General features: G+C 40.3%; 1 long non-coding RNA gene across 1 annotated transcript in view; it reads left to right on the top strand.

Annotated features, from left to right (window-relative positions):
* LOC125448570 (uncharacterized) overlaps positions 1–16,344 on the top strand; it is a 54,707-nt gene extending 38,363 nt beyond the window's left edge. Inside the window, exons 3-4 of the long non-coding RNA XR_007246735.2 lie at positions 8,160–8,298; positions 13,588–16,344. This is a non-coding gene — a long non-coding RNA (uncharacterized LOC125448570). The remainder of the gene's footprint in view (positions 1–8,159; positions 8,299–13,587) is intronic.
* The last annotated feature ends 774 nt before the right edge of the window (positions 16,345–17,118 follow it).

Genomic DNA, 17,118 nt, shown 5'->3' with positions numbered 1-17,118 from the left:
CCTGTGCCAGATATTTTATTAGTTGAATGCTGCAGTTTCAATTGTAGAATCATAGAGTCATAGTGATGTACAGCTTGGAAACAGACCCTTCGGGTCAACTCATCCATGCCGGCCACATATCCTAAATTAATCTAGTCTCATTTGCCAGCATTTAGCATCCAGATGTCTTTTAAATACTGTAATTGTACCAGCCTCCACCACTCCCTCTGGCAGCTCATTCCATACCCACATCATCCTCTGTGTAGAAATGTTCCCCCAAAGGGCCCCTTTTAAATCTTTCCGTTCGCACCATAACCTTATGTTTTCTAGTTTTAGACTCTCCTACAATGCGATAAAGACCTTGGCTATTCACCCTCTCCATGCCTCTCATGATTTTATAAACCTCTACAAGATCAGTCCTCAGTCTCCAATGCTCCAGGGAAAATAGACCTGGCCTATTCAGCCTCTCTCTACAGCTTAAACCCCAAATCTGGCAATATTTTTGTTGATCTTTTCTTAACCTGTTCAAGTTTAACAATATCTCTCCTATAGCAGGGAGACCAGACTTGAACACATATTTCCAAAAGTGGCCTAACACTGTCCTGTACAGCCACAACATGACATCACAACTCTTCTACTCATATTTGATCAATAAAGGCAAGTGGACCAAATGCCTTCTTCATTTACCCTGTCTATCTGCAATTCAACCTCCAAGGAACTACGAACCTGCACCATTAGGCCTCTTTGTTCAGCAACACTCTACAGGACTGTACCATTAAGTGTACAACTCTTACCCTGATATGCCTTTCCAAAATGCAGCACCACATGTTTATCTGAACTAAACTCCATCTTCCACTCTGTGGCCCATCTGCTCAAGGTCCCGCTGTACTCCAAAGATAACCTTCACTGTCCACTACACCACCAATTTTGATTTGATCTGCAAACTTACTAACCATTTCTTTTTGCACTGTAGCTCCAACAAAGACTGAAGGCATTTAGTAAAATAGTTTATTTTTCCTTTCTTGATAATGAGCTGTGCCATTATGAAAGGAGATTCATTTGATTTGTTCTAAATGATGTCAGGAATCCCTTGCACCATTGTTTACTCGACTAATGTTTTTAAAGAAATCAGCACAAACTCTCGACATGTAACCAATTTTTTCCAAAACATTTGAATAAAAGCCTCCATTCAAACGTTCGCACTAGAATTGTGTTTAACAGAAATATTATGCAAACTGTGCTGAAAGATACTGAGTGTTTGAAATGTTTACAGCGATCTCCTGAGTCATTCTGCAATGGTCCAAAGGACCATGAAGATCACAGTGGTGAGAATTCAACAAATTCAAATTTATCATTGATTGCAATGGAGCAGGGCTGTGCTACTTCGTTGTTTTGCCAAATAGGATTTTCCAAAAAAAACCATTCATGGGACATGGGCATCACTGGCTGGGCCAACATTTATTGTCTTCCATAGTTCCCTTGACAAGACAGTGGCGAGCTGCCTTCTTAAACTACTGCAGTCAGTGTGCTGTAATTAGACCCACAATGCTGTTAGGGAGGGAATTCCAGGATTTTGACCTGGCAACAGTGAAGAAACAATAATGTATTTCCAAGCCAGGATGGTAAGTGGCTTGGAAGGGAACTTGTAAGTGGTGTTGTCCTCAAGAATCTTCTACCCTTTTCCTTGTGGATTGTTGCGGTTGTGGGTTCAGAAGATGCTAACTGAGGATATTTGGTGAATTTCTGCAGTCCATCTAATTGATGGTACACATTGCTGCTGACCATTGGTGGTGGAAAGGGTGACTGTTTGTGGAAGTGGGCTGCTTTGTCCTGGATGGTGTCAGGCTTTTTAAGTGTTGTTAAAGCTGCACTCATCCATGCAAATATGAAGGATACTATCACACTCCTCATTTATGTCTTCCAGATGAGGAACAAGCTTTGGGGGGGGGGGGGTCTGGAGGTGAGTTGAAACAAAGAACAAAGAACAAAGAAAATTACAGCGCAGGAACAGGCCCTTCGGTCCTCCAAGCCTGCGCCGATCGAGATCCTCTGTCTAACCTGTCATCTATTTTCTAAGGATCTGTGTCCATTTGCTCCCCGCCCATCCATGTACCTGTCCAAATATATCTTAAAAGACGCTAATGTGTCTGCGTCTACCACCTCCGCTGGCAACGTGTTCCAGGCACCCACCACCCTCTGCGTAAAGAACTTTCCACGCATATCTCCCTTAAACTTTCCTCCTCTCACTTTGAACTCATGACCTCTAGTAATTGAGTCTCCCACTCTGGGAAAAAGCTTCTTGCTATCCACCCTGTCTATACCCCTCATGATTTTATAGACCTCAATCAGGTCCCCCCTCAATCTCCGTCTTTATAATGAAAATAATCCTAACCTACTCAACCTCTCTTCATAGCTAGCACCCTCCATACCAGGTAACATCCTGGTGAACCTCCTCTGTACCCTCTCCAAAGCGTCCACATCCTTTTGGAAATGTGGCGACCAGAACTGTACATACTACTCCAAATGTGGGCGAACCAAAGTCTTATACAACTGTAACATGACCTGCCAACTCTTGTACTCAATAGCCTGTCTGATGAAGGAAAGCATGCCGTATGCCTTCTTGACCACCCTATTGACCTGTGTTGCCACCTTCAGTGACCAATGGACCTGAACACCCAGATCTCTCTGTTCATCAATTTTCCCCAGGACTTTTCCATTTACTGTATAGTTCACCCTTGAATTTGATCATCCAAAATGCATCACCTTGCAGTTGCCTGGATTGAACTCCATCTGCCATTTATCTGCCCAACTCTCCAATCTATCTATATTCTGCTGTAATTTCTGATGGTCCCCTTCACCAATCTTAGTATCATCTGCATCTGTTATTCACTACATTAGCCTCTGACTTGTTCTTGCAGTCAAGTGAATAATCTAGTTTAGTTTCTGGTCAATGATAACCACAGGATGCTGATAATTGGGTGTTCAGTGATGGTATTGAATCCTTTGAATGTCAAGGGATGTTGGTTAGATTGTTTGTCTCTTATTGGAGATTGTCATCGTGTGCTATTTGAATAGCATGACTGTTACTTGCTACTTTTCAGCCCAAGCCTGGATATTGTCCAGATCTTGCTGTATTTATACATGGACTGCTTCAGTGTCTGAGGAGTCATGAATGATGCTGAACATTGTTCAATCATTGCCAAACATCCCCACTTCTGACCTTATGATGGAGGGAAGGTCATTGATGAAGCAGCTAAAGATGACTGAGCCTAGGACACTACCCCAAAGAACTCCTGCAGAGATGTCCTGGAGCTGAAATGATTGACATCCAGTAACTACAACCATTTTCCCATGTGCCAGGTATGACTCTGACTTAGGAGAGTTTGCTCCCAAATTCCAGTTTTGCCAGAGCTCCTAGACATTCAGACAAACGCAGCCTTGATGTCAAGGGGAATTACACCTCACCTCGGGAATTCAGCTCTTTTGTCCATGTTTGAACTAAGGCTGTAATGAGATCAGGAGCTGAGTGGCCCTGGTGGAACCCAAACTGGGCATCACTGAGCAGGTTATTGCTGAGCAAGTGCTACTTGCTAGCTCTGTTCATGGCACATTCTATCGCTTTACTGACGATTGAGAGTAGACCAATGAGGCATTAATTGGCTGGGTTGGATTTGTCCTGATTTTTCTGTCCAGGACATTTCTGGGCAACGTTCCACACTGTTAAGTAAATATTAGTGTTGTAACCGTATTGGAAGAGCTTGATAGGGGTGGTGCAAGTCCTGGAGCACAACTCCTCAGTACTATTGCTGAAATATAGATCGGGCCCATAGACTTGACAAAAGTCCAGTGCCTCCAAGTGTTTCTTGATATCACATGGAGTGAATCGATTTGGCTGAACACTGGCATCTGTGATACTGGGGAAGACAGCAGGATCATCCATTTGGCTCTTCTGGCTGAAGATTGTTGCACATGCTTTAGCCTTATCTTTTGCACTGATGTGCTTGGCTCCCCCATTGGGAGGATTGGGATATTTGTGGAACCTCCTCCTCCATATATGTTGTTCAGTTATACAACACCATTCATGGCTTGAACCATGGAGTCACAGTATGAGGATTCAGGGTAGATGATTTAAGATGGAGATGAGGAGGCATTTCTTCACCAAAGAGTGGTGAGTCCATGGAATTCAATACCACAGGAAGTATTTAATGCTAAAACAGTGAATGTATTCAAGAGGCTGTTAGATGTAGCAGTTGGGGAAAATAGAACATAGAACAGTACATAGAACAGTACAGCACAGAACAGGCCCTTCAGCCCACAATGTTGTGCCGACCATTGATCCTCATGTATGCACCCTATAGAACATAGAACAGTACAGCACAGAACAGGCCAACAGAAAATGGGACCAAAGATTATGGGGAGAAAGCAAGATTAGACTATTGAGTTGGATGATCAGCCATGATCGTGAGATTGGTGGAGCAGGCTCGAAGGGCCAAATGGCTTCCTCCTGCCCCTATCTTCTATGTTTCTGTGTTTAACCAACTAATTATGGAGTGGCGTACAAAATGGCTTATGTCCCTCATACCATAACTTCCTGTAATTCCTCAATTATAATAAAGGTACGTCATTATTAAAACATACAAGATCTTGAGGGCTGTTGACAGAGGGATATGGGAAGGATTTTTCCTATTGTGGGAGAATCTAGACATTGGGGTCACCATTTAAAAGTAAGGGATCACCACTTTAGACTGAATTTCTTTCTTACTGAAGGTTGGGAGCTTTTGGATCTCCCTTTCTTTCTCAAATATTGGTGGAATCTGAGATTTTGAACATTTTTAAGACAGATGCAACATGAAATTTGAACACATGGAAGGTCCAACAATCATGAAACAGGGAATTTTTATTCCAGTAGCGAAAGGACACTGTCAAGAGGAAGGGAAATTAAGGACAAACAAGGAATTAATTACAGTATTCACATGGAATGATCCTATGGATTATATTGGGCTGCACAATATCCTTTTCTATCTGCTCCCCCTTCTCACCATCTTAGAACATAGAACATAGGACATCACAGCACAGTACAGGACCTTCGGCCCTCCATGTTGTGCCGACCTGTCATACTGATCTCAAGCCCATCTAACCTACACTATTCCATATAGGTCCATATGCTTATCCAATGATGACTTAAATGTACCTAAACTTGGCAAATCTAATACCGTTGCAGGCAAGGCATTCCATTCCCTTACTACTCTCTGAGTAAAGAAACTACCTCTGACATCTGCCTATATCTTTCACCCCTCAATTTAAAGCTATGCCCCCTCATGCTCGCCGTCACCATCCTAGGAAAAAGGCTCTCCCTATCCACCCTATCTAACCCTCTGATTATTTTATCTGTTTCAATTAAGTCACCTCTCAACCTTCTTCTCTCTAATGAAAACAGCCTCAAGTCCCTCAGCCTTTCCTCGTAAGACCTTACCTCCATACCAGGCAACATCCTAGTAAATCTCCTCTGCACCCTTTCCAAAGCTTCCACATCCTTCTTATATTGCGGTGACCAGAACTGTACACAATACTCCAAGTGCGGCCGCACCAGAGTTTTGTACAGCTTCAGCATAACCTCTTGGTTCCGGAACTTGATCCCTCTATTAATAAAAGCTAAAACACTGTATGCCTTCTTAACAGCCCTGTCAACCTGGGTGGCAACTTTCAAGGATCTGTGTACATGGACACCGAGATCTCTCTGCTCATCTACACTGCTAAGAATCTTACCATTAGCCCTGTACTTTGCCTTCCAGTTACTCCTACCAAAGTGCATCACCTCACACTTGTCTGCATTAAACTCCATTTGCCACCTCTCAGCCCAGCTCTGCAGCTTATCTATGACTCTCTGCAACCTACAGCATCCTTCGTCACTATCCACAACTCCACCGACCTTAGTGTCGTCTGCAAATTTACTAACTCATCCTTCTACGCCCTCATCCAGGTCATTTATAAAAATGACAAACAGCAGTGGACCCAACACCGACCCTTGCGGTACACCACTAGTAACTGGTCTCCAGGATGAACATTTCCCATCAACTACCACCCTCTGTCTTCTTTCAGCAAGCCAATTTCTGATCCAAACTGCTATATCTCCCACAATTCCATTCCTCCGCATTTTGTACAATATTCTACTGTGGGGAACATTATCGAACGCCTTGCTGAAATCCATATACACCACATCAGCCGGTTTACTCTCATCTACCTGTTTGGTCACCTTCTCAAAGAACTCAATAAGGTTTGTGAAGCACGACCTTCCCTTCACAAAACCATGCTGATTATCCCTAATCAATTTATTCTTTTCTAGATGACTATAAATCCTATCCCTTATAACCTTTTCCATCACTTTACCAACAACTGAGGTAAGGCTCACTGGTCTATAATTACCAGGGTTGTCTCTACTCCCCTTCTTGAACAGGGGAACCACATTTGCTATCCTCCAGTCATCTGGCACTATTCCTGTAGACAATGACGAGTTAAAGATCAATGCCAAAGGCTCGGCAATCTCCTCCCTGGCTTCCCAAAGGATCCTAGGATAAATCCCATCTGGCCCAGAAGTCTTATCTATCTTCACCCTCTGTAGGATTTCTAATACCTCTTCCTTGTGAACCTCAATCCCACCTAGTCTAGTCTAGTAGCCTGTAGCCTTCCACCAAAGACACCCTCTTATTTCAGTGAAAATCTGTTTGACTGCACCCACTGCCTTCCCTCACCATTGTCAATGCTGGTGAAGATCCTGGTGAGCTGCTCAGCTTCCTAAATCAATGACCTCCACCTCCATCTGTTGCTGAGTCAGGTTCTTGGTCGGAAGGAAATGGAGGTGAATATTTATCATGGATAGGCAGGTAACTGGAGTAAATCAGTTCATCAGTAATCATGTTGAACGATGGAGTTGGTTTGAAGGACATACTCATGCTCCTTATCTGTGTGTTTGTACCTTTGTGTAGCAGTTGCAGCTTTAGCTTTAGGGTGTCAGTGAACCCAGACATTGCTGAGTTTTCTCCCTCCTTTCCACCTGCCCTTAGCAGAAGCTTAGCTGCCTGAGCTTTGAATCCCTATAACGTTTGAAAAGTGGAAGGAGAACCAATCAAAATGTTTGTACTGCATGGCTGTCAACCAGATACAGCTCTGATTAGTTCAATCTCTGCCTTAGGTTCTTGGATTACTATTCATGATATATTCGTCTGTGAATTTAAATTTAACGTTGTTTGGTTGCTATACAATTCTTAAAAAAATGTAAACATTTGATTGCCAGTCCACCCTAGTTAGATAGGCAAGGGGATCAAGGCTGTATTGATGGTTGCAGCAAACCAGTGTCCTGAGGGGTAGGTAGGGTCACTGCTACTGATTAGTAGCAGTTGACACTGATTTTTTTTTTCACAGATGCTGCCAGACCTGCTGAGCTTTTCCTGCAACTTCTGTTTCTGTTCGTGATTTAGAGCATCCGCTGTTCTTTCGGTTTTTATTCCTGATGGGCAGGTGTCTGTTGATAGACCAACCTATCCCAGTACCATTCTTTTACTATCTCGAAACTTTCCAAATTAAGGCAGGATAGATGAGGAAAGTCCAATCAAGAAGTCAGTGATGGTAAAAGCCACTGAAGAAGAATGTAGTTTAGTTGTTTGATTTTATAGCATTTGCTGCCAGCTTTGAGAAAAGAGAGAGATTTATTTGGCTTAGTATTTCCCAGGTCACTGATCTAATCAATTACACCCTCTTTGATGAAATATGAACCGATTAACAGATGTTGGCTATGAGTCAACCATCATTCTTTTTGTCTGATTGACTCTTGACCCCTTTGAGCCTGTGACATATTCGATAGGGTGGTTTTGGTAAATACTGTACAACTTGAGTTGGGTAAGATGGAAAAGCATTCACAAGATGTTTGCTCTATGCTAAATGAAGTTTGGTTGTGGGAAGGTGATGTGGCTCCAAGCTGCTCCTGGTGAAAGGGGCAGAATTCACAGTCTCCCTGTTTATATCTTTGCCTGGCAGCAAGAAAGTCCTTGCTCCACTGTGAGCTAGCATGGGTTTGCTGATGCCCCAAGGAGGACCCACAGAAAAGCAACTGATCTCAGAAAAAGAACTGATACATTTTAAAATATCAATCACTTCCTTTCCTAAATTTTTTAAATTTTGAACAGATTTGGATTTGCAACATACTCCATGGTTTGATGGGAGATCGGCTTTGTCACATCTTTGTTGGCAGAACAAGAGTCCCAGAGTTTTAACATCAACAACTGGATGGATGCAATTCAAAAGGAAAATTAAACACTTCCAAATGTATGTATAAATCATTTCAGTTTGTTAATAAGGACTTGGACATGTGGGTTATTATGTATTTTCTCTTTTTATGTGTAATTTTATTCTAATTTTCTTTTTTTCCATTTTTTTAAGAAAAAAAAAGATAATTAGAGATTACTTTGCAGCCTTTAACTGAGGCAGTGAGAAAATGATTTGGTTGAAATGGGGAAGGAAGAATCTCTCAGTCTGATTTTTCCACATTTTCCCCTAAGAGACATATTTGATCTCCTTTCGTTATCTCCCCGGATATAGAAATATGTGGCAAATTGTATGAATCTTACATCCATACCAGCTGATACTCATTAGTTTTTCGAAACCTGCCATTACTTTCTTGGATAACACAGTGTGAAGCTTTTCTGAAGAAGGGTCCCAACCCAAAACGTCAAGCTTTCCTGCCCCTCTGATGCTGCTTGTCCCGTTGTGTTCATCCAGCTTCACACTGCGTTATCTCAGATTCTCCAGCATCGGCAGTCCCTACTATCTCTGTTACTTTCTTGGATTCAGGTTTCTTCTCCATTTTATTCTTCCTCAACAAACTGTAAAATAGCCAGTTGGTTGGAGGAGAAACATTTGTTTCCAGGCATCTGCCAGTGCCCCATTGTGTATGCAAATAGCTTGTCACAGTCCATCATTTCTCTTTTCTTCTCTCTGAGATAGATATTCACATCAGGTAATGCCACAGGTTTGGCTGAGTTTATGTATTTATGATTTAAGGGAGAACCAAAGAACAGGTTGCATTGCCAGGCTTTACATTTCTGGAAATTGTCAGCTTTGAAGGTTAAATTAGATTTTTGCTGCTAATAAATTGAAGTCTTGAGTCCTGATGTCCCTGATAGAAATCTTCTGTGATGTCTGGTGGTCTAGTCACTCTGATTAAATGTACACGAGCAAAGAACTGTGAGAAAGAAATGGCTGCATACACGGTCACCAATATCTCCAGGTAAAATAAAAATGATTGTTAATCAAATCTTGATAGTAAGTGACTGGAATTGATTTTTCTGAAGTAATAGGGTATGTAACACCTTTACTGCATTTTGGAGAAGTTATCGTGTTTTGAGAATTTACGTCTGTTTCAGTTATTCATAGAATTCACAAAATCCCTAATCTGTTCTATCTGTGGTAATGGCTTATAGAGATTTTAAATAGATTGTGTGGACAGGCAACGTTGGCTTTGCAGTTTGCAAAGTTAAACTTTGACGTAAAATGCACTGCTGGCTGTCGGACCTGCCAAAACCTTTTCTTAAATTCAGTTGTGGGACATGGGCTTCGCTGGTTAGCCAGTATTTATTGCCTGTCCTTTGTTGCTCTTTTTGCCTTTGAACTGATTGGCTTTCTAGGCCATTTCACGGGCAGTTGAGAGCCAACCACATTGTTGTGGATCTGAAGTCACGCATTGGCCAGACCAGGGGAGGATGGCAGATTTCCTTCCCTGAAGGACATTAGCACACCAGATGGGTTTTTCCAACAGTTGGCAATGATTTCATGGCCATCAGTAGATTCTTATTTCCAGATATTTTCAAAAAAACTCACACCAAACCTTCTGCCAGCCTTTTGTCTTGCACATCCATCGTTTGTGACATAGTGGTCAACTCTGTGTTATGCATTATTTGGTGTGGTTCAGGATTCCCACCTGGCATAATGGCCACTGGCACCTTGCTGCAAAGATACAGGGTTGAGCAAGTGTATTATTACTTTCCTCTATTTTTCTTTGGGTCCCCTTCATATTCAGCCTAGCTTTCTATTAATGCTCACTGCTTTTAATACCATTAAAAATAGACAACCTATAGAAGTTCTGGCCATCAGCAATCACCTCACAGTTGTCAGTGTCAATAATCAGCCACATTTACTGTCATCCTTATAGCAAAGATATGAACGTCCATGAGTTCATGACCTAGTTCTTTACCCATACCAACATGACAGGCCCTGTCATGACATGGTCTCAATGGGCATTCATGAAGCTCTGTTAGCTAACAGCAGTAGCAGCAATATTGTATTCAACTATAATCTGGTATGGCATATTACTCCACTGTATCATTACTATTATCATCATGCTGAGAGATTAACCATAATATAGCCAAAAATGGAGAATGGCGTGCCAGGATTAGCACCAAACACATCTCAAAATGATGTGTCAATCTAGTGAACTTTCAACAAGGGTTATTCGTATGTCACACAGAGGAAGCAGCATGCAAGAGGCAGAACTAAGTGGTTCATCAACCTATGAAATCATGCAACATCCAGTTGTGAATGGTGGGTGATAACCAAACAACTAACAGGAAAAGGAGATTCCACAAATATCCCCATTCTCAATTAAGTGGATGACCAGCACATCAGTGAAAAAGACCAGGCTAAAGTATTTGCATCCATCCTCAACCAGAACTATCATGTGGATTGTCCATCTCAATTTCCTTCCAGGTCTCGAACATCATTGATGGCAGTTTTCACCCAATTGGATTTGGTCCATGAAATCTCAAGAAATAGCAGAAGGCATTGGATATAGCAAAGGCTATTCCAGCAACTTTCTGACAGCTGTATTGAAGACTTGGTAGTATTAAAATTATTGATCTTTTACAACAGATCCAAAATTGCACAATAAAAACCCCAATTATGTCATATTTTGAAACTATACAATGAGAGTGACTGGTTCCTCCCAAAGATAACTACATATTTCACAGGTCATGCGTCCAATTAGGCTTACATTGTAGAGCAAGATTTTTTTTGTTGCATACCTTAAAACTAATGCAGGCATTTATACTGTGAACATAAAACAAAGAATTGCAGATGCTGGAGGTCTGAAACAAAAACAGGCGTTTTTGTGAAAAACAGGTGAAACTCGGCAGATCTGGCAGCAGCTGTGTTAAGAAAGCAGAGTTAATGTTTTGAGTCCAATGACTCTTCATTAGGTCACATCAGAACTCCTGATAAAGAGTCACTGGACTTGAAACATTAACTTGCTTTCTCCTCAAAGATGTTGCAGGATCTGCTGAGTTTCACCAGCAATTCTGCACATTGTGAACAGATTGGAAACAATGATATTTATTTAAACTAAGAGCACTGCTCTTTACAGTACAATTTGTAAGTCATTATTAATTGAGATTGATGACATCATAGTCATGTCAATATATAGTTTGTGTCTTTTCAACAAACCAGCAGATTTAATTAATTACCTTCAATAATAGCTACAATGTGAGCAGTTTGCTGTAGGTAATGATGAAAATCTGCTCATTCAATCTGGATTTTCAAGTAGATTTATTGAGCATGTTTTAATGATTTTAATAACTACTAATCAATCTTTTGCATGTTTTCAGACTGCATAATCGAAATTCAACATAGAGACACAGTTCTGGACAAATATAACAAGTAATAATTTAGATGAGAATTTAGGAATTTAATAAGTTTGCAGATGACACTGAATTTGGTGGTGTAGTAGACAGTGAAGAAGGTTATCTAAGATTGCAAAAGGATCTTAATCAATTGGGCCAATGGACCAACGAGTGGCAGATGGAGTTTAATTTGGATGAATGCAAGGTTGCCTATACAGTTAATGATAGGGCCCTGGGAGTGTTGTCAAACAGAGACACCTAGGGCTTCAGGTACGTAGTTCTTTGAAGTAGTATCAGAGATAATGGGAACTGCAGATGCTGGAGATTCCAAGATAATAAAATGTGAGGCTGGATGAACACAGCAGGCCAAGCAGCATCTCAGGAGCACAAAAGCTGACGTTTCGGGCCTAGAACATAACATTCCACTTCCTATACTTAATGGTCTGAGCAATGAAGCTAGTGCAACAAATGTCTTCTTTACCACCATGTCTACCATGAAACAACTTTCAAAGAACTACGATAATAAAATGTGAGGCTGGATGAACACAGCAGGCCAAGCAGCATCTCAGGAGCACAAAAGCTGACGTTTCGGGCCTAGACCCTCTTCATCTGATGAAGGGTCTAGGCCCGAAACGTCAGCTTTTGTGCTCCTGAGATGCTGCTTGGCCTGCTGTGTTCATCCAGCCTCACATTTTATTATTGTAGTTCTTTGAAAGTTGTTTCATGGTAGACATGGTGGTAAAGAAGACATTTGTTGCACTAGCTTCATTGCTCAGACCATTAAGTATAGGAAGTGGAATGTTATGTTGCGGTTGTAAAGGACATTGGTGAAGCCACCTTTGGAACACTGTGTAGAGTTCTGGATGCCCTGCTATAGGAAGGATATTAGGAAATTGGAGAGGTTGCAAAAAAATTTGCAAGGATGTAACTGGAACTGGAGGGTTTGAGTTAAAAAGCAAGCTGGACATGCTGGGACTTTTTTCCACTGGAGTGTAGGAGGTTGAGGGATGATCTTATAAAGATTTTTTTAAATCATGAGGGGCACAGATAGAGTGAATAGCAACCACCTATGGTGTGCAAATTTAAAACAAGGAAGCTTAATTTTAAGGTTAGCGGACAAAGATTTAAAAAGGACATAAGGGGCAGTTTTTTTTAACACGGAGAGTGGTTTGTGTGTGGAGTGAACTTCTAGAGGAAGTAATGAATACAGGTACAGTTACAAGATCTATGAGACATTTGGATAGGTACATGAATGATGAAGGTTTGGAAGGATATGAAGGTTTAGAAGTAAAGGCAAATGAGGCTAATTTAACTTGGGAAACTTGGGCTCCAGATTAATTGGACTGAGGAGTTTCTTTGTGCTCTGCATGACTCTGTGACTCAAAGCCCAGATTGAGATCTTCAACAAAACCTCGAAAGCATTAAACAATATCAAAGACAATCTGCTGATAAATTTAATCATAATGAAAATATTTCTAACAAATTTAAATATTTCTATTCGATCATATCTCAAATCTCTTTAACCTAATGAAAATAGCTCAGTCTTTCTCTCTTTCCAACTAAAACTGTTAATATTTGGTACTTTCTTATCATCTCTTGTACATTTGATTTTCCAACTGAGGCTTAACCAAAGGTGCTGTCAGTTGGAAGTCTAAGCTTCTTGAAATTATACATAATTGTATACAGGTTACAGAAAAATATATTACCTGAGAAAAATTGTTATGTAACCCATGCATCTTATGGTGATGAATTTTGAAAAGCTGTGATGTAAAATACAAAAGCCAGGTGCTGCTAATCACAAAGATTTATTTGTACCCAGATCTTCTACAAGGTTACAAATGTGCCTTTTGAAATTTAGCATCTATCAATTTCCAATGTCTGGTGAACTTAATTCTGCAGAACCGTAACTGGGAAATGCCTGTCTTTGCATTGTTCATTCTTGCAGTGCTCTGCTGAAATGACATTTTTGGGACAAATGAAAACAGCCACAGGACAAAGAGAGTGAAAATTTACTTACAAGAGTAAGCTGAAACAGAAGCCAAAAATATCTGCTCATTAATCACATTTTGGATCCAGACTTCCGAGAAAAATACAATGGAAACTTTCTTAATCAAGGGTTTTGAAACAACTGGGATTCCTGTTTAAATATATCATATAGATGGTTATTCTTGTTGCATATTTTATACATTTACAGATGTTTACTGATATTGTAATAACGAGCAGGAAATATTATAAGTTGTTAAAACAGATGGTCCAGTATTTTATCAGAAAACCTGGAAGTTGTGTACAGATTGATAATATAACAGTTATAGCAATGTCAGATTGATAGGTTTTGTGACAGACCAGAAAAAATACACAATAACTTCTTCATGTATATCGTTGCATAATCGAGGGCTTCTGTTGAATCATTCTACATTCCCTAGCAGTACTTTGCTGAACTCCCTTTGAAATAGTAGCTTTTAACATTATTAAATAAATGTCATAAACGTTTGAACCATATGAAAAGTTACAACAACATTCAAAATTGATCAACAGGCAAGACAAAAAAATGAAAAACTAATTTTACAAATATACCTGAAGCACTTTGGTTTTGGCTATCCATAGGCTTCAGAAAAATAAGAATGGGCCCCCTGTGGATAAAATTAGTAACAGCTGTTTGGCATTTTCAGAAAGTTGTTAGCTTTTTCTTCAAGGCTTTTTCATTTGCTCAAACAGCTTCAAAGCAAAATCATTTAAATTCTCATTCTTTTTTATTTATGCTTTTCCTCGATAAAATCCTTGGCAAGGAAAGAATAATGATCCAACCCCCAGATTGCCAACGGATAGTAACAGAGCTCAAATGTCTGTGTAGTGAAACAGATGAGGAGGGGTGTGGTGGTAGTATGAGAAGGGGTCCCTGTTTACTAGATTTCCATGGTCTGCCCACATCTGGTACAGCTCATCCTGTTGGATCTCCTGATAGAATCATAGAGATTTACAGCATGGAAACAGACCTTCAGTCCAACTTGTCCATGCCATGCAGATATTTCTATATTAATCTAGCCTCATTTGCCAGTATTTGGCCCAAATCCCTTTAAACCCTTTCTACTCATATACCTATCCAGATGCCTTTTAAATGATGTAATTGTATCAGCCTCCATCACTTCCACTGCCAGTTCATTCCACACACACACCACACTCTGTGTTAAAAAAGTTGTCCCTTAGGTCCGTTTTAAATCTTGCCCCTCCCAGTTTAAACATATGTCCTCCAGTTTTTGACTTCTCTACCCTGGGGAAAGACCTTGGCTATTTACCCTATCAGGCACCTCAAGGTTTTAATTTCTGTAAGGTCATCCTCAACTTCTGATACTCCAGGGAAAATAGCCAATCTATTCAGCCTCTTTCTAAAGCGCAAACCCTCCAACCCTGACAACATCCTTGAGAAACTTGAAAGAGTTCAGAAAAGATTTACAACATCCTTCCTGTAGCAGGGAGACCAGAATTGAACATAATATTCCAAAAGCGGCCCAACCAATGTCCTGTACAGCTGGAACATGGCCTCCCAATTTCTATACTCAATGTGCTGACCAATAAAGGCAAGCATACCAAACTATTTCTTCACTATTCTATCTACCTGTGAGTCTATTGTCAAGGAACTATGACCCTGCACTCCAAGGTCTCTTTGTTCAGCAACACCATCCAGGATCTTACCATTAAATATACAAGCCCTGATTTGCCTTTCCAACATGCAACTCCTCACATTTATCTAGCTTGAACTCCATCTGCCACCTCTTGGCCCATTGGCCGATCTGCCCATCTGATCAAGATCCCATTGTACTCTGAGGTAACCTTCCTCACTGTTCACTACACCATCAATTTTGGTGTCATCTGTAAACTTATTAACGATATCTTCTACATTCACATCCAAGTAATTTATATTAATGACAAAAAGCAGTGGACCCAGCATCGAACCTTGTGGCACACCACTGGTCACAGGCCTCCAGTCTGAAAAGCAACCCCCTCCCAGTACCCTCTCTCTCCTACCTTTGAGCCAATTTTGTATCCAAATGGCTAATTCTCCCTGTATTCCTTGTGATCTAACCTTGCTAACCAGTCTACTATGCGGAACCTTGTCAAAAACCTTACTGAAGCCCCTATAGACAATATCCACAGTTGTAGCTTCATCAATCCTCTTCATCACTTCAATATTACATTATACTGTAAACAAATTTTAAAAGATGTTCTGACTAAGGGTAAGTAACATGCACTGAAAAATATTTTGATTTATTCATGAGTTGTGATCATCACTGGAGAGATCAGTAGTTATTGCCAATCCCTAATTGTCTTTGAGAAGGTGGTGATAAGATGGTAGTGAACAGCTTGCTCAAACCACACAGTCCACATGTTGTACATGCTGATACTATGGGGCAGTGGTAGTCATGGAAATCTGTCAATCTTAGCTCCATTGTTCTAAGAGAAAGAAATTCAACAAAGAAGTTTGGACCTTGGTTTTGTTACTAGCATTCTTTCGATTCAGTAGCTTTCACAGCACTAACAGTTAATTTGCCTCAGCAATTACCAATGAAATATTTACAGTAAGTGTGGATGATTGACTCTGACTTTACTTATGATCACTATTCTGCTTAGTGCCGTTAATTAAAAGCTCATTAAAACAGAGTGGTGTGAATAATGCTTTGGTGTGAGTCTCACAAATAAAATAATTTCCAATGGTACTTAGGAGGAGCTGAAACAAGATTTTGACATTTAGGTTCAATGTAAATAATGTTCTCAGAAGCATACTTTACATTGTAGATTGTAGAAAGAGTTTAACAGTTTGGTGTTGATGGAGAGGAGGCCCAATTGCCCAGCTCTGAGGTAATACATGGTCCCAAAACTGACATGCTACACCCAAGGTTTTTGCAGCTTCAGCTTATCAATAAAGTATTTCTCCATTGCAAAATTGTGAGTATATTGCTGTCATTTCCATATTGGTAACTTTTTTTGAATGTTCATCAAGGCGAAGGATGTCTAGGCTGGGAAATGAAACTCTTTTCTATATTTATATCCAGTGTAAACATAAAGCATTACTGGCTCACAATACATATAAGTAATAACGTTCTTCACATTGTATCCTTACTGCATTTATGGATTTTATTCTTAATCTTCATGATAGCTGTAGCTGAGGCTAAAATTTTATCATGAAAGTATGCTCTGCTCTTTCTTTAATATTTTCAGGAGTTTGCAATCCTTTCCTTGTGATTGTGGTTTTTGATTAACTAAGTCCCATGCATGAAAGTCACTGCAAGCTTTTTCTGAAATTGATGGAGGAGGAAACAAGACACCAACGGTGTAATTTTTACAAGAATAATTTTCAGAATCTAACATTACAAATATTTGTTTTCTCCCTAGGCAAATTTCAGTGTCCCAGAAATCTCCCTTTATATGTCCTCAAAATACTTGAACTTTTAATGCCTTCCATTTGAACATCTTTAACATT

This window comes from Stegostoma tigrinum, chromosome 2, assembly GCF_030684315.1.
Source record: "Stegostoma tigrinum isolate sSteTig4 chromosome 2, sSteTig4.hap1, whole genome shotgun sequence".
NCBI lineage: Eukaryota > Metazoa > Chordata > Chondrichthyes > Orectolobiformes > Stegostomatidae > Stegostoma > Stegostoma tigrinum.
This window is presented reverse-complemented; position numbering and strand designations above follow the sequence as displayed.